Below are 21,431 nucleotides of genomic sequence, written 5' to 3'. Positions count from 1 at the left end.
ACTACACATTAAGGAAACAAAACGAACCATCTGTGTTCAGCTGAACTCTGCCCAATTGTTCTTTCGCCTCCATTGCAACTTGTTCGGCAGGCCGTCTAGAATTTTAAAGGTAATGACTGTAATGATAGTACCACCTCAATTCATAAGGCACCCTTCTTCTAAGGCATTTATTAGTCTTCAAATACCATGTTAATTAGGCTTCCGCCATTCTTGAAAGTTATGATTCAATCACCTTCACCTTGCAGAAGGTTAATGGACACATGAAGAGGTTAAGATGTGTGGCAAAGGTCTCAGGGCCAGCTGGGAAGGACCTAACTCTTGTCCTGACAGCCTGGGACACCATCCACATGATTAACAACAGCTACCACCGGGGTCTCCACCACGGGGGTGATAAAAAGAAACAGGCATAAAACGGCAGGAACAAGCCCGTCACTTTCTTCTTCATCTCTGTTCTCAGGACTCATTCCACATCTAACCCAGGGTCATCTTAGTTCGCTAAGGTGACCAGAAGCAAGTCACACACACACACACACAATCTAATATTTCACAACAAAAAGGGTTCTTAGGGAGAAGTTGGCTGGAAGATAAGGGGAGCAAAGTCTGGAACAACTGATTTTTTTTTTTCTGATCTTTATTTTCATATTTTATCTTTTATTTATATTTATTTTTATTTATTGATATTTATTTTCTGATATGGACAGTTATTTTCATCACCCCTTTCCCCAAAGATCAACGTGATGCTTCATTGTGGAAGCCCCTCAAGAGCAGCCCACCTGGATGTGTTAACTACTCTCCTGCCCACAGGCAAGAAGACAACCCAGACGGCTCCTCTGGGTCCTGCTATCGTTCTGCCCTATCATTATGCAACATGTTATCTTCCTTTCAAAGGTTCTTCAACTGCTTCCTCAAGTTAATTTCTTATCTATTAAGAGAAGAATCCGTTGGCAGAAATTATTTAAGGTTTCAATCTGTTGCGTATCAAGATTTTAAGCGGAAGTTGAAAGTCAAATGCCACTGCCCCATTTGTGTTAGGGGAAGAAAAGAAATATGCATGTTCACATTTGTAAATGCAAAGACTGTCTCTAGAAGGTTAACCATAAACTCACAATAGCTGTTGCCTTGGGGGAGGGGGACTAGGGTAAAAGGGGGCAGGAAGATTTATTTTACACTGTACATCTCTCATACCTTTTGAAGGTTAATTAAACTGAAAAACAATACGTGGAACAAAAACTGAAGCTTGGAAACTATTTTCGCTGGAGCCCTTCATCAGGAAATAACAATGATGACTTGACATCTTGGCTTACCTACAGTGCTTGGCAACCGAAGAGCTTACTAGATAGATGGTGAGCTCCCTGAAGGCAGGGGACACTTTAATTGTACCCCTTAAATCTTTGTCCTTGTATTAGTTACTGATTGCTACATAACAACCCTCCCCCCAAATTTAGCAGTTAAAACACAAGTATTAGCTCAGTTTCAGTGGCCCAGGAACTCGGGCATGGCTCAGGGCCTCTCAAAGGCTACAGTCAAGGTGTCACCCAGGGTGCAGTCCTCTAAGAGTTCACCTGGGAAGGCTCCCAGCTCACTCAGAGGGCTGTTGGCGGGATTTGGTTCCTCATGGGCTACTGGCTGCCCTAAGTTCTTTGCCATGTGCATCTCTCCATAGGGCAGCTCACAATATGGCAGCAGGCTTTGCTCAGTGCAAGTCCAAGAATGCAACAGACAAGGGCTTAATCTCAAAAATATACAAACAGCTCATACAACTCAACAACAAAAAAACAAATAACCCAATCGAAAAATAGGCAGAAGACCTTAAGTGCAAGTCCAAGGAGTCTTTTTGCACCCTAGCCTTGGACATGACATCCCATCCCTTTTGCCACATTCTATGCATTAGAATCGCATCACCAGGTCCAGACCACACATGAGAGTGAATACCCAGAAACAAAAGCCACAAATTACACTTAATGAGAAACCTGAGACATTGTAGCAGGGTCCCAAATTTGGTCAAAAGTCATTTGAGACAGCTCTTATGGAACAACCATGAGAGGTCTCGCAGTAAAATGAAACCAGAGAGACACAACTTCACTCAGACCAGCTTCGGAAGATCAGAGGCATTATAAGCTCTCATGGATGGAGCTGGGGGGCTCCCAGAAGAGGCAAAGATAAAATTCACAATTAACGTTCAACATCAAAGTTGGTATCAGCTATGGTCTGATGTTCATTTTTTTTTATGTTCACAACACCGTACGTGGTGTTTATATCCTATTCTTTTTGGAATGACTAATTATCAATTCTTAACTTGTGCAATGAAAGAGAAAATACTCAGGTATAATGTCAAACATTAGCTTTCTGTGAAGCCCATCGTAAAGCACTGTGGCATTTAAATGCTAGAGTTCAAAAGCTGAAGAAATCAACTGACCTTGAAGTTCACATATCTGATCCTCGTCTTTGATTATGATGAATCTCAAATTCACGAGCTTATCAGTATATGTAACATAGGTTAAAAAAAAAAAAAAGCAAACAAGATTTTTTCTTTTTCTCACTTGAGTGAATCCTTGAAAGGGTTAACAAATATTCAACTTGTCAATTTCTTTAAAAAGTCCTTTTAAAATGAAAATGCATAAGTTCACCTTGACTCTAAACATAGCTGAAGGTTTTAACAGGATTCACTCTGTAAATGGTTCCCTCTGGTCTGGCTCCCAAGTCACTATGTGCAGCTGTAAGGAACATCCTGTTGTATGTTTACGTATATTAACAGATTCGGGAATATAACAATTAAAAGAGTCAGATCTTATCGTCCTGTTCAACTATGGTAGGCTGGCTTCCAATTCAGGGCAGGGTTGGGGGGAAGACCAAGAAAACTCGGAAGATGTGTGGGTGGGCGGAAGAGTCACAATTACACAGGCAATAAGGCTTTACAAGAGTTTGCCGGTGATACCCAAGGCCAGAGAAATTATTTCGTTTAAACTCTCAGATACACTTGCCTCCTCCTCACATTTTGCAGCCCTGAAAATCTGTTCGTTGGCTTTAGCCAAAGGGGTTGCCTGATGGCAATAATATTGCACACAAGATGTGAAAAACTTATTTTTCCTGTGAACGGTTTTATCCTAAGAGAAAGATGTGGTTTCACATTTCCTTTTCCAGCTCACCAGCCCCTCCTCCTCACCCTAACTGATTAGGAGATGATTTCTAAGTGGTCAAGAGTCCAGTTTCAGCAGCCACGTCCCTGATTCCATCATGATTTGGACAGAAGACAACTTCCTTGTCTCAGCAATGCAAGCATGAGTTATGTGGCCTGGCCAACGCTGGCTGTGCAAACAGGCTGCTTTTGGGTCAGCCAGGTGGTTAAAATTCATTAAACAGACTTACAGACCATTCACATAACCACTGCTGGTCAGATGTGAGCCACCTCCTGAACACCAAAAGGCAGGCCTTCAGTTCAGACTGATCTATTTCCAAACCACTTGGGGAACGTCAGAAAAAGAAAAGGGTGAGGACCCAGGAGTGTCTACTTTCTCAACCTCCTGAGAAAGTAGATTGTATTGATGCACAAGAGTTAGGACCAGGTTCCTGGTCTAGGCTAAAATGTAAATATGAATTTCCGTTCTTGCCAACCGATGAGTTATTTTGATCATATTCTTTACTCTTTTATTCTCAAGGCTTTCATACCCATCTGAAGAGCTCTGTTGAGTTTTTATACAACACTATCAAGTAGTTAAGATCTTAAAATAGAACCACTTATTTTAGAGCCATAAGGGTTATTAGAGAAAATGTCCAAACTCTTCATTTCTACAAGAGGAATTTGGAGCTCAGAAAGGTTAGGGGAGGTGACAGTACTGGACCTGTATTGAGTCTCCCCCCGGCCCCAGTGTCTCCATCTGTAAAGTGGTGATTAATGGATTACCTAAATCTTCAAACAGTTATTGAATGCCTACTAGGCTATGGACACTTGGGATGAATAAGATATGATGACAGTCTCCTCAAGAGGAGAGAAACCATCACAGAGATCATTACAGTTCAATATGGTAAGGGCAGGAGAGGGTTGCATGCCTCAGATGCAGTGGGAGCTTGAAGAAGTCATACCTGACCCAGCCTGGTACCTGACCGAGCCTGTAAAGTACCCGGGAGGGGCTCCAGGCCAGAAGAACACTGAAGCTGAACCTTAAACAATAAAGAATTGTGTTCCCTCAAGAAAAGGTAAAGGGGGAAAAAGGTGCCCTGCCCTCCCTTTAGAATTCTTGTGAAACTAATGTCCAGCATGTGAAGGTACTTGGTAATCAGCAAATCACTACACAGAACTTAGCTATGAGGTTAAGTGACTGAATCAAGGCCACTCACAAGCTGATGCTTTTCAGAATCCAGTCCAATGTCTTATTCCACTCATTTATTTCAATCACTTCCCCCAATGTTTATATCTAGACATTTCCATAAAATTGAGTGAGTTTTTGATACACTAAAAGACACCCCATAGACAGCAGACTCTTACAGCATCCAAGCAGCTCTCTGCCTTGACTTCGGGTTAGAATGACGTCAGGTGCACCCCGGTTGGGTGATCAGAATCTCCGGCATCAATATATTTGATGCTCCACAAGTGATTCTAGTTTGTAGCCAAGTTTGACCACCTCATGTATTGCACAGCCAAGAATGGGCTGCACGCTTCCACGCACAGACAATTCCTCAGTCACCTCTGGTTTATGCATCTCAAGGAAGGCTCCAGAGAACATGAAATCCATTTGTTTCAGTCTGGACTGTAACGTGGTTCTTTAAGGAAAACAGATTTAGCCTCTGAATGATGACTGGCCTAGATTAATACTGGTTTGTCTTTTCTGAAGATACACAGGTTGATAGGGCAGGGGGGTGATGCCCAGAAGTACGACAGGTGGCAGAGAACAGACTGTCTGGGCTAAAAATGCCCTACAGAGAAGGCATAAAACAGATAATGGTCAGATTAGAGTGGGAAGAGTGCACCTGGAGGAATGAAGGCATGGAGACGATAATATCTCAGTGAATTCCTGTCTAAGAGAAGTACTACTGTATTTATTGTGGTTCTTTGAAAAGGATGACAGTCATAAAACAGGACGGATACATCTGTCTCAAAACAACAACTTTTTAATGTTTCTATTTCTTTTAATCATATACGCAGGCCCATGTAAAATAAGAACTTTAAAGATATCAAATACAGGGACTTCCCTGGTGGCGCAGTGGTTAAGAATCCGCCTGCCAATGCAGGGGACACGAGTTCGAGCCCTGGTCCAGGAAGATCCCACATGCTGCGGAGCAACTAAGCCCGTGCGCCACAACTACTGAGCCTGTGCTCTAGAGCCTGTGCGCCACAACTACTGAGCCTGCGTGCTGCAACTACTGAAGCCCAAGAGCCTAGAGCCTGTGCTCTGCAACAAGAGAAACCACCGCAATGAGAAGCCTGTGTACTGCAACAAAGAGTAGCCCCCACTTGCCACAACTAGAGAAAGCCCGCGTGCAGCAACGAAGACCCAACAGATCCAAAAATAAAATAAAATAAATTTTAAAAAAAGATATCAAATACAGCTGGTAGATGTTGAAAATGAAGCCATAAAATACTTCTTGACACGATTCACAGGAAAATCTAAAAGAAAATTAAGTATTGGAGAAAACACGGAAGTCATCTTTTCTACCATTTGTCAAAGGCCCCTGGCTGTTGTTCTTTCATCAGCGTATCTGGTCCTCCCCATCCTCAGTGTCCTTGCTACTCAACGTGAGGTCAGCGACCAGCCGCATCTCCATGATCAAGAGCTCGTGAGGATTACAGAATTTCACCACCAACCAAACCAGAATCCACATTTTAACAAGAACCTCCAGGAGATTCACATGTGCATCCATGTTTGAGAAGCCATTGGTCTACACTATAGAAGTAGCCACTTTCTGGAAGGTCCATCCCAGCCATGGGTGGGCACAATCAGGCACCAGATTTTCTTTAAGATCCGCTTAATTTCCAGTATTACCCCCACCCCAATCGGAACTTTTTATTATTTCCCCAAGTCATTCTTCTGAGGAACCCAAATCATTCCTCCAGATGGCCCTCCAATGTAACCCCTTCTTGGGAACCTTCCTGAACACCCCTAAACTGAGCTAGTAACTCCCTCCTCTGTGCCCCCATAGCCTCGAGTTTCACACACCTCTCCCTCACCCCTCCAGGCTGGTCTCCATTCATTCCCCACCCACTCACTCCCACTAACATTCCACTGATAGTCATCAAACCACAAGCTTCGGCCATTCTGTCAGCCACTGAGCTGTAGTGAGCAGGACAGAAGCTTCCAGGCTCATAGGGCAGCACACCAGTCATCCCATAGATAAATAAAGGGTTACGCTCTCGTGAGTACAAGAGAAAAAGAACAGAGGGCATACATTGGGAGAGATCTATTTCATTAGGGTGGTCAGAGAACGCTCTGAGGAAATGACACTTGAGCCGAAAAGCAAAAGATAAGGAGGATTCATTCAGGGGAAGAGTTTTTCAGGCGAGAAAGCAACAAATGTGTAGGTGCTGAGACAGGAAAGGGCTCGTCATGCTCCAGAAACTGAAGTAGGACAAGAACAGACCTAGCGGGGAGGAAGCAGGGGTCGGAGCAGGCCGGGCCTGGCGAGCCATGGAAAGGAGGTAAATGCTGTTGTAACGGCAATGCTGAGCTACAACAGGCTTTTGCAGGCGGGTGTGGGCGTGCTTCGGGATGAATGGCTGCTCTGGGCTAGAAGGTGGAAAATGGAGAGAGGCATCAGTCAGGAGATTCCTGGGATGGTCCAGGAGAGGGAGGGGGTGGCTGGAACTGAGGGGGTGGCAGGTGGAGAGAACCAGGTGGATTCAAGATCTTCTGGAGGTAGAAGCAACAGATCTTGGAGATGGAATGGAAATGAAAGTCAAGGTGGTGTCGTGCGGGAGAGAAAGGGGTCACAGCCCAAGTCCAGCTAGAGAGGAGTCATCTTCTAAACTGGTTGGGGTTCAGTGCTGGATGTGCTGTGTCTGGGGCAGGCGCTCTCAAGAGATACTCAAGTGGAGAGAACAGGCTGGCAGGGAGAAAAAGCTGACTGTAATGGAAAGTCAGCAGAAATCGGCACATTAATAGTTTTTAAAGCCATAGAAATAGAGGCGATTGGGCTTCCCTGGTGGCTCAGTGGTTAAGAATCCACTTGCCTTTGGGAGTGATGAAAATGCTCTCAAATTGATTGTTGTGATGGTCTTACAACTTTCGAATATATTAAAAACTATTGTGTACACTCTAAAAAAAAAAAAAAAAAAAAAAAAAAATCCGCCTGCCAATGCAGGGAACATGGGTTCAAGCCCTGGTCTGGGAAAATCCCTCATGCCGCAGAGTAACTAAGCCCATGCACCACAACTACTGAGCCCACGTGCCACAACTACTGAAGCCCACGCGCCTAGAGCCCGTGCTCCGCAACGAGAAGCCACCGCAATGAGAAGCCCGCGCACAGCAACGAAGACCCAACGCAGCCAAAAATAAATACATAAAAATAAATTTATAAAAAAAAATAAATTAAAAAAAAAAAGAAATAGAGGCGATTACCTCGTAGAGGGGGAAGCCAGCCTGGGACTGAGTCCTGCAGAACCCCAGCATTTTATGATCATGCCTGTCCATCATTTACAGCAGGATTTCTCAGCCTTGGCACTATTGACACTCTGGGTGGGAGACTTTCACGGTGGGAGCTGTCCTGTGCATCGTCTGTTTAGCAACATTCCCAGCCTCAACCCCTAGATGCTAGTGGCATCCCCTACGTTGTGACAACCAAAAATGCCCCCTGGGGGCCCAAATCACCTCTGGTTGAGTAGGTCAGGGATATTTTTGCAAAGTTTTTAATAAACCTGGTGCCTGTTTCTGTCTCAACATGTTCACAGCCAACCCAGGGTAAGTGTCCCACAAATCATGTCAACTTTCTCAAGTTCTGGCTTTGTGGACAAGCACATAAAATTGATTGAATAAAAGCAGACCTAGTATTAAGCTTCACTTTGCTCCATCTCACGGAAAACAATTGTTATACTAACCCCAAAATACTTTCCAGATCCTGAAAACTCATTATCTTTTGACGATAACATAAACCCAAACCAGAACAGTGAGTGAATATAGGCATTAGCTGTTTTCCCTTGGATGCAAATATTTTCTAGTTCAGAGTTATAGAATGATCTAGAAGTTTCCAAGTATCATTAGTAAAAAGATCTCTAACCCAGACCAAGATGTCACAAGAGTCCATTTTTCCCGAATAGGAGCTAACTAAAAATAATCCCCGGTATTATGTGGCATTTGCAAAAGAATGGCAATAAGTTACAAAAGGCGGGACCAAAATCTTAAAATATCTATTTTTGTGTGTGACTATTTTGCTAAGTAATAAGGTCCAAGAACTTGGTTAGTCTCATCTGGCATCTTTCTAAAAGAATGAAAGCCATAAAATTCATGTGATCAGGCTATAGTGGGTTCTTTTTATGCCAGGGTCACTGCAAAAACCACCAACTTAATACACTTAAGATATAATTGTATTTAGAACAGCTCCTACAATTTAAGCACTGTGCTGGGGGCCGGGCTACAACATGAGTGAACCTTAAAAAGGGGCTCTTCTCACCGAGGTGACAGCCTCGTGCAAGAGACAAACAGACCAGCAATCACGATAGCGTTCAGGGATGACACACCCCTGGACCGCATCCTTCCTGCTTCTCGCCTGCTCGAGGCTTCGTCACCAAGGAATCCTAACACATTCTTCCCTGTCATGGCTGGACATTGCCTTGGAATCCTACTCATCCAATACCTCTACTAGGCCAGTGAGTCTCAACCTGGAGCGCCATCAGAACCATCTGGAAGTTTTGTTGAGCCACAGAATGCTGGGTTCCACTTCCTGAGTTGCTGATTCAGTAAGTCTGGGTGGGACCCTCAGCTGTGTTGCTGCTGCTGCTTCTGGGACCATACTTTGAAAACCAGTATCTAGGCAACTACTACGCATCAAGCCAAGTTGGCACGTGAAATAAAAGCTAGCCACCGTCTCTGAGATGGCGTGATCCAAGCTGGGAGAGGAACGCACAGAGAGGGACTGGAGCAAAGGAGGGGCCCCTCACTTTGACCTGGGAACGTGAAGAAGCAGGAAGTCTTCCAGGAGGAAGTAGCACCTGGTCAGCAGGTGGAGAGGGGAGGGGAAAGAGGGTCACAGGTGAAGAACACAGCATATGCAGAGACCCTGAGACAGAGGGAATGTGCTCTGTCCCAGTAGAATTCTGGGTAAAAAGGGAAATGACATTTGTTATCAGGTAAAGTTAGTAGACACAATTGCATAACTGCAGGAATGAAAACGTTCCTTTCCTACGGAAAGCATTTTAATGATCAAATATTTCACTGTCATCCTTTTTCCTTTTGCACTGAATGTCTTCCTCCTTAAACAATAGCCCCTGTTTTAAAAGAGTCTATCACAATACCAGGGTTATTAAATACTAATAACCCTGCCATTTGAATATCACTAAGGACATGTGCAAACATGGCATGCTCAGAGTTAGTCTAAAGATGGTGCCTGCAACAGACCAGAAAACAAGCAAAGACATAAAGTAAAAACCTCAGGATCACCTTTTAAGTGGAGACCAATTGAGGCAGAAGTAGAGGAGGGAAGGATCTAGGTGTATTTTGTCATACACCCTATACACATATTAAAAAGCATGATTTGGTGTGGGGTTTTTTTTGGCTGCATTTGGTCTTCGGTGTTGCACGCGGGCCTTCTCTAGTTGTGGCGAGCGGGGGCTACTCTTCGTTGCGGTGCCCGGGCTTCTCATCACGGTGGCTTCTCTTTTTGAGGAGCACGGGCTCTAGGTGCCCGGGCTTCAGTAGTTGCGGCACACGGGCTTAGTTGCTCCGTGGCATGTGGGATCTTCCCAGACCAGGGCTCGAACCCAGGTCCGCTGCACTGGCAGGCGGATTCTTAACCACTGCGCCACCAGGGGAGCCCCATGACTTGGTTTTTAGACGAGGCCACACAAGCCATTTTAAATACCCTACTGTCCATGAGAAATTCCCTGACTTTAGTGAGTTCCCATTAAATATACAACTGGCCCCTTCCCGCGTCTGATACAAACATTTTGATCTGTGTGTGTTGGTCCTGCCAACTAGGCAATACTGTATCAGGCTTCCACTGCCATCCTTGTCCATAAAGCAAGGCTAGAGCATTTGCACAGGTGCTTTCTCTGCTCAAATTTAAATGCTTTATTGGCATTAAAAAATAGTTGAAGGTATGATTTCACAAAAAAAGGCCAAAATTAAAAGGCTGACCCCAAGGATGGGAAGCACTTGTTTCATAAGGTTTCCAACGTCCCTGTGGAAATCGTCATACCCAACTCCACGCTTCTGGTTCCCAAGTTTACGTGTCTCCAGCCAAGATTTCTGAATCTATCAGAGCTTGACCTCTGGCCACTCCTGGGTGTCCCAGCAACTGGAAGTTAACACGACCAAAGCTGAATTCTTAATCTTCCAGCCTGCTCCTCTGTCTCTGACATCATTATCTTCCATCCCTTATGTTAGAAACCTGAGAATCACCTGCTCCTTCCCTTCCGTGAGGTCCTCGAATCTGATCCATCACCAAGACCGAGACTCCACTTCTAAAATGCAGCTCCTGCCCTCTGCATCTCACCTCCACTCTGTCATCCTGGCCCAAGCCCCCATGATCTCTCTCTTTCGGCCACTGCAGCAGCCTCCTAACTGGTCTCCTCCCTGTTTCTGGTCTTGGCCCCCTCCCCCCTACCCATTCTCCCCATCACAGCCTGAGTTTTCAGCTGAAATCAGAAATCAAATCATGGCACTCCACTGCTTACAAATACATCAATGCCTTCCTATCAGCTTGGTCTCTGCATACCTCACCCCGTGTTTCTTGGCCCCACGGTCACTTCTCCGCAGCTATCCTGGCCTTCTCACAGTTCCCAGAACACAGCACTAAGCTCTCACCACAGGGTCTTTGCACATGCTGCTCCTATGGGCTGGACCAGGAAAAGCCTTAACTGGTCTCAACTTAAGAATATTCTCCTGCAAGAGATCTTCCTGGGCTAAATCTTTTATTGCAGTAAAATACATACAACATAAAATTTACCATCTTAGCCATTTTTAAGAGTATGGTTCAGTGATATCAAGTACATTCACATTGTTGTGCAGCCATCACCACCATCCACCTCGGGAACTCTTTCATCCTTCCAAACTGAAACTCTGTACTCATTAAGCAATAATTCCCATTCCCCCTCCCTCCGCCCCTGGTAACCACTGTTCTACTTTTTGCCTCTATGAATTTGACTATTCCGTGTACCTCATATGAGTGGAATCGTACAGTAGTTGTCCTTTTGTGTCTGGCTTATTTCATGCAGCGTAACGTCTTCAAGGTTCATTCACGTCGTGGTGTGTGTCAGAATTTCCTTCTGTTTTAAGACTGAATAGTATTCCATTGTATGGATGGACCACTTTGTGTTTATCCATCCATCCTTCCAAGGTCATTTGGGCTCCTCTGGGGCCATTTTAAAGTCAGCCCTCGTTATTCTCAGTCATGTCTTATTTCCCTTTAAGTGCTTATTACAGATTCTAATTCTATATCAGTTTGTTTCATATCTCTTTTGTTCAATATCAACTCCTGCCACCTCTCCCCCAACAAGCCCGTCTAAGTGTCACAAGGGGGTGGCCCCTGTCTGTTTTGTTCATCCTAGAATTAACCACCAGGACCTGGCACGGGACCTGGAGTGTAGTGGGCATTTAATGAGCAAATGTAGACTTTTTAAATGAAAGAAAATCATTAGGCCACTAGAAAGCCACTAGCCTTCAGATTCACTCACAAATTCCACGTACTTTGTATTCAGCTATGAAAGATAACAAATTAATGTGCGTGCGCGCACACACACACACATACACACACACACACACACACACACACACACACACACACACACACACCCCTTCACAGAGACATATTTAGCTCTCTGGGCACAAACAATTCCCTTTCTAACATTAGTCGATCTATTTGTAACTAACATACATTTCCATTTCCTGTGTTCTTTTCAAGAATGCATCATGTGCAAAAGTAACTTGTGTACTCAGCAATTAAGTAAGAACTTAAATACTGATAAATGCTACAACGTGGACGATTACACTAAGCAAAGCACCAAGGAAACGTTATGCCAAGTGAAGTAAGTCAATCACAAAAGAACATATGTTGTATGCTTCCTTTCATATAAAATGTCCAGATAGGCAAATACAGAGAGTCAGAAAGTAGAGTAGAGGTTGCCAGGAGCTAAGGGGAGAAGGAATACGAGTGACAGCTAAAGGGTACGGGTCTTCTTTTTCGGGGTGATGAAAAGCTTCTAAAATAGACGGTGGTGATGGCGGTACAACTCTGTCAATATACTAAAAACCATGGAATTGTACACTGTACAAGGATGAATTGTACGGTACATGAATTATATCTCGATAAAACTGTTTGAAACAAGATAACCTATGTGTGTGGAGATGGGGGTGGCCTGCCTGAGTTTGCAGGCTGGAAAAAGCTTGCCTTCCCAATTAGACAATGCATGGCCAGGTTGGGAGGAGTGGGGCCGGGATCACAGCCGTGCCAGCAATTTGGCCGCAGGCCTGCAGGGGCAGCCTGTTTTCTCTTACAGAGGAGGCCTCCTTGCCCCGCGTACCCCGTTGGTTACAGACCATCTTCCTTCCAATACAAGCAAAGGCCTCTGCTTCCTGGAAATCATCATTTTCTAACACCTCCCCTCTCCCTCCAGCAAAGTAGAACAACACGCTCTGGTGATAAACAAAGTTCTCTGTTGAAGTTCTCTGAACCAACACCTTATATAAATATGTGTACCTCTGAAGAGCCTCTTTATAACCTATTATGAGTGATCTGAGCACAATGAATTGACAGCGTTTTGAAATTCAGATTTCCATTTGCAACCCAAGCTCTGCCAAGAAAGTTATCTTTGGCTCCTCTTTCTCTTACACCCCATATCCAATCTGTCCGGAAATCCTGTTGGCACTACCTTTAAAAAAAATATCCACAACCTTCTCTCTCTCAGACGTCTCACCCTGGTCCCAGGCTCCAACATAGCTCACCTGGTTTAGCCTCCTAACTAGTATCCCAACCCAAGAGCCCTCCCTGGCCTGGTCTCCACACAGCAACCAGAAGGACTATTTAAAATACAAGTCAAATGACAGATCACAACCCTCCAATGGGCAACATCCTGCACCGACTCCCCCCACCCCTCTACCATCTTGCACAAAGTCACAGCCAAAATCCTTCCGCTCCTAGGAAGCCCTGCACGATGGAGCTCCGCACCTCTCTGCTCTGTCTTCCCCATGCCCCGCCCTCCCCACTCACAGGTTGGAGGAATAGCCAACTACCTGCCTTCATCACACCAGCCAGGCACCGAGTCATCTGTCCCCTCTGCCTGGGACACTCTCCCCACCCCCAGATCTTTGTGATTCACCCTCTCCCTGCTGAGTCTTCACCCAGATACCACCTTCTCCACTCTCCAACTGCATCTTGCTCCCTTGCCCACCCTCCCAATTCCTTTACCCTGTCCAGCTTTCTCTTTTTATCCCCTGCAGCACCCATCTTCAAACATACCATGTAATTTACCTATTTATTATCCACGGTCTCCCTTCCCTCTCTAGAACGTGAGCTCCTTGAGGGCAGGCTCTTTAGCTCCTTGATTGACTGACTGATGCCAAGTGCCAGGCACACAGGATGTGCTTTGTAAGTATCTGTTGGCCGGCTGGCTGTTTGTTTTGGACTTTAAAGGCTAAGGAGGAGGGTCACTCTGTGAAATGACTAACGAGACAGGAAATTCCCTAGGAGTAGCCATGAGTTTACTTCTCTAGCCATTCAAGAAGCTAGAACTCAGGAAATGAGAACAGCAGTTACTAAGAGTACAGGGTCTGAGCAAACTTTCTTCAGCTTTAAAAAAGGGTGTTGGTCCGAGTGATCTCAAGGATCCAGAACACGCTGGATGCTACTTATGTCACCACTCAGAGTCTGAGGTTCTCAAACTGACCTTTGAGAATTTTCACCATGTTTCTCATAGGTAAGGGGGAAAGGCTAAGACTGATTTAAAAAAAACATTCTAAACAATCTCAAACTGAGCTAGACAAAGTATCAAACCGCCAAGAGATTAATATCCTTTTTGTGGCTGGGACTGGCACAGGATAGGAAGATGGAATGACACCCAAGAATGGTGATATTTGGGGTTAGTTTGAAGTCTGTGTGTGTGTGTGTGTGTGTGTGTGTGTGTGTGTTTACTTTTAAAAAAAAGTCTTGCTTTTTAAATATGCAAATCCTTATCTTGGCTAATTTTCAGGGCACCGTATGAGCAAAAACTCACATAAGAGTCTATCGTTCCCTAGAAAATACAGATTAAGATGTCTTTAGCCTAATAGACTGACATCTAATCACGATCGAAAGGGTTCTGGGTTTTATCCTGCTCCATGAAAAAGCACATTAGTACACAGATGCAACATTTGATGATTCTGTCATCCTACAGTCTATTAGTGATCTCTTGCCTTTTTTGAAAGCCTACCTTGAAAACCATGGATTCTACCCTAAGGTAGAAAACAATCTGATTTTTAAGTATTGCATTTTTCAGACATTAAATAACAATTTTTCTCACATTCTAACCCTGCCTCCTCCAAAAACAATTTTTTTATCTTTAATTCAAGTCAGTTCTGGGGGAAAGTTAAGGATTTTTGCCTCCACTAGAGAATATCCTCCCTGGAAGGCAGCTGTGGTCTGCATAGGTCTCCAGATGGTGGAGCCAGGTCTCCTGAGCTTTTACGCCCACCCCAGCACACAGCACGGTATCACCCACACTGCAGGCCAGCACGTGATGATATGCTAAAGGACCACCAGCTTCGTCAGAGCAGCTGCAGGTGAAAATGAGAAATGAGGCCGCCCTCCACGTGTCTTCCACGTAACCAGCCTCCCGGCAGTTCCTCCTGTTCTTATCTCCAAGATGTTTTGGAGGAAAGTGTGATATTAAATGCTACATGTCCCTGCCCATCTTAACCACGTTCTATGAACAATGAATCTCACAAAACTGAATCAGATCTTAACAGCTCCCGTGAAGAAACAGATACTCATATGCCCATGTCTGCAACAGCATTATTCACAATAGCCAAAGATGGACACAACCCAAACGCCCCTCAACCAATGAATGGATCAACAAAATGTGGTATATAGACACACGGTGGAATATTATTCAGCCTTGAAAAGGAAGTGGAAGTAAATTCTGACTCATGCTGTGACAAGGATGAACCTTGAGGACATTATGCTGAGTGAAATCAGCATCACAAAAAGACACATATTGTATGATTCCACGTACATGAGGTACCTCAGAATAGCCAAATTCATGGAGACAAATAGACGTTATCAGGGGCCACAGGGAGGGAGAAACGGGGAGTTACAGTTTAATGAATACAGAGTTTCCAAATGGGACAATGAAAAAGCTCTGAACGTGGATAGTGGCAGAGCTGCAAGATACTGTGAATACGCTTAATGCCACTGAATTCACCTTAAAAATGGCTAAAATGACAAACTTTATAAATATTTTACCATGATTAAAAGTCCCATGAAATAAACTTCTGCACTAGGATGAGCTCATGAGGGACCCCCTCACCTCCCCATGTTGTTCTGGTACCAAAAACAGAGCATAGATTTTCACTTAGTTCTCACCATCTCAGCGGCTGAAGAACCCTACACTCTTGGTTTCATTGTTTTAACAAAAATTCTGGAGGCTTATAGAGCATCTGCCAGTGCCTGGCTTAGAGGCCCACACATGTATTTCTAATATGGTGGTAGGACCACTCTTTTCCAGTGTGAAATATATAAACCCCGACCTGCCTCCCCACATGAGTGAATATTTCAACCACCGAAGTCAAATGGCTATCTGTTTTCTTATAGAGAGTGTTAAATGTTTCTCCTGGATGCACAGATCTCTGATCTCAGAGAATAGTCTCTGTAGTTCACTGTGTCCCAAGAAGACAGAGTAAAGATTTGTACACAAATCATATCACACTTTATAAAATAAGTAATGCATCCAACCCACGGGAACTTCCCCAAACAGCAAGAATGGGCGATCAGAGACTGTGAGCAGATAACGCTTGGTGCCTGAGTTGTTCCGATGAGGATATTCCAGCTCAACTCAATTTGAGTAAAGGTTAGAAAACTGGTTTCAAATGCTGCCTTGCTCTAAATCAAGCAAACCTCAACTCTGGTGAACAAAAGCCATACAGCAAAGAGACAAAGCCATAAATGACAGCCCTGTAAATAAAGACCAGAGCTGCTAGCCAAAGGTCAGGCTACCCGCGTACTTAGTGAAAAGTGCCAGGCTTCTCAGTCATGCTAGGGGGAGGTGTCATCACCACAGAAGGATGGCTCCAGAACAAGGGTGACCTCTGACACCCCCAACCCCAGGAGTCCTTTCCCCAAGACTGAGAGCCAGCTTCCTACCACTGATCTGCCATAGCCTCCAGGCCCAGCTCTCCTTTATTAAATGCAAGTTCACTGGACTTGAAGACTGATAATGAACACAGAGCTGCAGAACTGGGAGTAGCCAGGGCCACCGTCCATGGTCTAAGGCAACCATCTCTCCAGGCAGAGAGGGACAAAGTCCAGAGCAGGAAGAGAGAGAACACCAGATCTACTTTCTTACCAAAGAGGAAAAGATAAAAAAAGCACGACTCAGGCCCTCTGTGAATCCCGCAGGCTTCCGTGAAGCAAGGAGGTAATCCCCAGCACAGCGCCTGGAGAAGATGTTCAAGCCACTGTTTTAAATGAATGAATGGGTGGGTGGATGGATGGGATTGTAGCAAAGGTCTCTGTCATTAGCGATGCTTGCCAGGTGCCACAACTCAGAAACCACGCAGAAAGCACCGATCCTTTAAAAAGAGTCAAGGTTCAGAAACTCCCAAGCTTTGAACAGGGAAGAGTAATTTTTTTTTTTTTTTTAAAACAAGAGAACAGAGGTGAGGAAGATGAAAGACAGACAGGAAGTGGGGGGAAAGGAGACCCAGCAGTACCCAGTATGTCCCCAGGGCCTCCCTCCACTCTGCAGGAGGATAGAATGCCCCGGTGGGAGCAGTCACCCCTCATGGCTGGGACTGAGTGAGCACATCCCTAGGTCACTGAGCGCCCTGGTCCTTCGTGCCACTCCCCAGACACCTGGGCCCCAGAACCCAAGCCCTGGATCTGGAAGTTCAGAACCTCGCCCCTGCTCTAGGGGACTCTTTCTTACCAATGCCCGGTGGAAACAGACACCTATGTTTGCTAAATGAATACTAACATACAGAGTGATTCCCGTTTCCCGCATAGTCTAGGAGAAAGGCAATGGTTGCATGAGCCATAAATATTTGCTGAGAGATATCAACAACACAACAGTAATAATACTGACTACTTTTAACTGAGCTCTGTGCTAAGCCTTTTTAGATAAATTCTCTCATTTGGAACTCATCACACAACGCTCTGAGGTAGTACTATTACTATTCCATCTTAACAGATGAGGAAACTAAAGCTAGATCAATTAAGTACTAATAACTTGCCCTGGGTTATACAGCTAGGGAGCAGTGAGGCCTGGATTCCAAGCCAGGTCACAGGACTCCAAAGCACCTGCTACTAACCCCTCACTGCTGCCTCTGGGTTCAGTCTCCATGGGACCAGTTACCAAACATAGTTCCCATTGTGCATGGTTTTGGTGGCAATTTATTTTAACACGCAACACATTTAGAAGAATTAGGAAAAGTATTCATATGTTCCTAAATAATCAGATGATAAAAAATCCTTTGTTTTCCAATAAAAGTGAGAAACAAGACTGTTTTATACACACACACACACACACACACACTATGATGTGCGTGTGTGTGTATACTTTCTAGACTCTTCCTCCATAATGCCAGCTCTTCGGTGACACAGGACCTCAAAAGATCTTAGACTGGATATTATTTATAGCTGGGCACAGGGATGGGGATTTGGGAGTAAACTGCTTAACAGAATAAACCTATCTTCTTTTTGTGTTATTAAAACTCTTCTGGTAGCAAATTAAGTTTTACTTATCTTAATAAGTAACAAAACAACACCTACAGGCATGAATACAATTAATCTAATTGAAGGATGCCAACAAACAGACCTGAAAACTCACAAGATACCTAAAGACACCACCGAAAAAACACGTCCCAGGAGACTAATCTAGAAGCAGATATAGAAGCAAATTCTAAAATTAAGTGCCAAAGAAATTTTAAAGGCACCTCTCTTTAGAGACGTGGGACGTGAACAGACCCCATAAAACTTGTTCTGGTATCTAAAAAGCAAGTTCCTCTGCATTCATAAGAGCATAGGCTTCTTTTACAATGATTGAAACTAAAGAGCAAAGGTAACTAGTAGATTAAAATCTCTCTCAGGTGAGTTATAAGGATCACCTGGATTCCATGAATGTTTAGGAAACACTAAAATTGAATTCAAACTTTAGTAAGGCAGTAAAATATTTAAAATGCACAAAATATCTGGGCATCATACTAACTTTTTAAAATATCCATTTAATAAACAAAATAAGAAAGCAACATTCGAACACCTATTATGTATAAGGAAGGTTCACCTGTTCTCTCATTTAATCCTCAACAACCCAAGAAGGCTGAAAAATATTTTTTCCAGCAAATGAGTAAATTCAGAAAATTTAGGAATTCATCTAAGGTTATACAATTTTTAAAGTAACTAAATAAAATAAGAATAAATTGTAAACGTTAAATACAATTTAAAGTAAAAGAACTGAAATCTGTGGGAATCTAAATCCATATGTTTTCCATGACTCCTTGCTTTAGAAAAAAGAGAAAGAAAGAAGGAAAAAGAAAAAAGGAGGAGGGAAAGGCCAACAGATAGGGTAAGAAACATTCCACAGCTACATGTGGTCAGTGCTGTTAGTGCCAAGACCGCAGAGAAATCCAGGTGAAACAGAGCCAATCCTCAACTTGCTTTACACCTGCAGACAACTTACACATGCATGTTTTCACCAAATTATTTTAAAGGCTCAATTACAAAAACAAGCAAGCAGAAAAACCCCTCCTAGTTCTATCACTAACAAGTAATAAGTGCATACTGATATGCATTTTCCTTAAAATAAAAAACAGAAAGAAAACCTGAAAGTGGCCAAGGCCGCTTTCACGCAGTTGGCATTTCCGTTCACTAGTATTAAGCTGTCTGAGTCTTGTTTGGTCCCCAGTAACAGACCAAAGAAATCCTAAAAATTATGAATGTACAGTCACCATAAAATGGCAAAGGAACAAAGGTTAAGATTTCTCACCTAACATTAGAACAAGGAAGCCTCCACTACCTAATGAATACCATTAAGAGGATTCAAAGGAATAATTGCAGGCAGGCAGACTTCTCCCCCAGAAAGTAATCAGCATCAGCTAATAACCGTTCATCATCTTTTGCACAGTATATGCATTTATAATAGGTTTTAATAAGGGCTTCAACAACAGGCCCGGAATTAATGAACGGCATTTTAGGTCCAATACAAAAGTACTCCCCAGACATGAAAATTAGAACTTCTACTTCACATTTTGTGTTGTTTTCCCTTTTTATCTACCCTTGTGTTTACCATCACTGGAGATTTTATCACACATCATTTTTAGCTTTTGGTTTTAAAAGCAGTTAACCTTCCTCTGGAACCTACTGCGTGCTGGGTGGTCTTTCAGTACTCCGCCGGTGTTGTCTCATTTCATTCTCGAGCAATGAAGGCAGAGATGTGAAGGCAATGCAACCAGGAAGATGGGAGAGAAACTTTTCTTAAGCCAACAGGGCGGGCCGTTTCCGGGAGGGGAAACTGGCGGCGTCCGGAGCTACCCAAGGACTTCGAGCGCGCCAGGGGCTCCGCGGGCAGGACGAAGGGTTCGGGCGGGGTTGAGGGGGTCACTAAGCAGAAATGGAGCTCGGGTTCCCCTTCCCTGCACGTATCAAACCTCCTCCCCCGTTCTGCATCCCCTCAGCACCCTCGTCCTCCCCTACAGCTGTTACTTATCAGCGTTCCCAGCCTCCCCTCCCCACCCCCGTCGGGGACCAGGCGCTTCCACTCCCTCGGAGAAGCTGGGCGGACAATTACAAGCTCTTCCCTCACTTGGGGAGGAGTGGGGAAGTGGCGGGGTTAAACCACTCGCCATTCCCTGCAACACCCCTCCCCCAACAAGCTGCCACTCCGCACGCCCAGAGCGAGGTGACAGCGCCGGGCATCAAACTGGGGAGGGAAGGAGATGGCCTGTTGGCAGTGCCATGGGAGCTGGCGGGTACGACCCTACAATCACCGGGGAAAAAAGTATCCCTCTTCCTCATCACCTGCCAACCTGCATTAAGGCCCTCGGAAGATGTCTGGAGGGTTCCTGGTCCCGCAGTGGGCGCGGTGGAGGCGACCTCACCCTCCATCCCTCCCTGAAGGTGCTGCCGGTACATTCGGCCCAAAGGTCTTTTTTCGGACGCGTTTGCATCGGCTCCCAAAGGGGCCACCAGCAGAACCCTGTCAAGAGGGGCTTCCAGAGGGGCGACAGATATGGCAGGGGAACCAGCGGCCCTCCTCAAGGACCCACAGGCCCTGCCAGGCTTGCTCCTCGGAGCTTAAGCCCGGACCCGAGCGTAGCAAACGAGCGAAGAACCCAAACACGTCCCGCAAGTTCCCTCTCCTCCCGCAGGTGAAAAGCCCATGGCCTTCTCCACAGTGCTGCCTGCCCCACCAGCTGCGTCTCCCCATCCCCGAGGCAGCGAAGGCTCCCGGCACCGCCACCCAAATCCCACCCTTGCGGGCTCAGGAGCCCGAGGGCGCGGACAGCTGCTGCCACTGCATCCCTGTTCCCCGGAGTCCGCCGCCTCCGGGCGGCCAGGGGACCTGCGGGGCCCGCGGGGTGAGGCAGATCAGGGGTCCCGGCGCCGCGCCCCTCCTTACCTGGCGCTCGCTGGGCCCCGGCTGGGGCATCCGCCGGGTGCGCGCCTATCCGCGCGCTCGCTTGCGCACCTGCCCGCAGCCGCCGCCTGCCAGCCCGGCCCCAGCGCTGGCCGCAGCGCTAGCGCTTCATGGCGCACGGGGCTGGCCCGGGGCCCCGGGAAGCGTGTCCAGTTGGCGGCGGCTCCTCCGGCTCTCGCAGCTCTGCAATGGCTCCCCGCCTTCCCCCGCCCCGCGTACGCGCCCCCTTCCTCTGCTGCAACCCTTTTCCCCCCGCTCCGCGAGACCGACCAAACTGGTTTCTCCGCTCCCGGGTGGTGCCTCTAGTCTCCTACTGGCAGCCGCAGCTGGGGCTGGGGGCGGGCCCGGCCGTCGGCCCTCCTTCTGTTCCTCCCCTGGGCGGAGAGGAGCTGGACTGAGAGCCCCGGCACGGGCAGACGCGGCCCAGGTCGAGCCCCGTGCACTCGTGCGCCCCGGCGGCAGGGGG

The 21,431-nt window shown here is 45.7% G+C and overlaps 1 protein-coding gene across 2 annotated transcripts in view; it reads right to left on the bottom strand.

Moving 5' to 3' along the window:
* Positions 1 to 21,188, bottom strand: part of ATP8B1 (ATPase phospholipid transporting 8B1) — a 110,555-nt gene extending 89,367 nt beyond the window's left edge. Inside the window, exon 1 of one of the 2 annotated variants that reach the window (XM_082354983.1) lies at positions 20,948 to 21,188. The gene's annotated coding sequence lies outside the window, so the exon portion shown is untranslated. Of the gene's footprint in view, positions 1 to 19,690; positions 19,780 to 20,947 lie in introns of those variants that run through there. The other variant, XM_082354984.1, reaches the window with a different exon arrangement.
* Between the last annotated feature and the right edge of the window lie 243 nt (positions 21,189 to 21,431).

Source organism: Balaenoptera borealis (assembly GCF_965194805.1).
Source record: "Balaenoptera borealis genome assembly, chromosome: 14".
NCBI classification, from domain to species: domain Eukaryota; kingdom Metazoa; phylum Chordata; class Mammalia; order Artiodactyla; family Balaenopteridae; genus Balaenoptera; species Balaenoptera borealis.
This window is presented reverse-complemented; position numbering and strand designations above follow the sequence as displayed.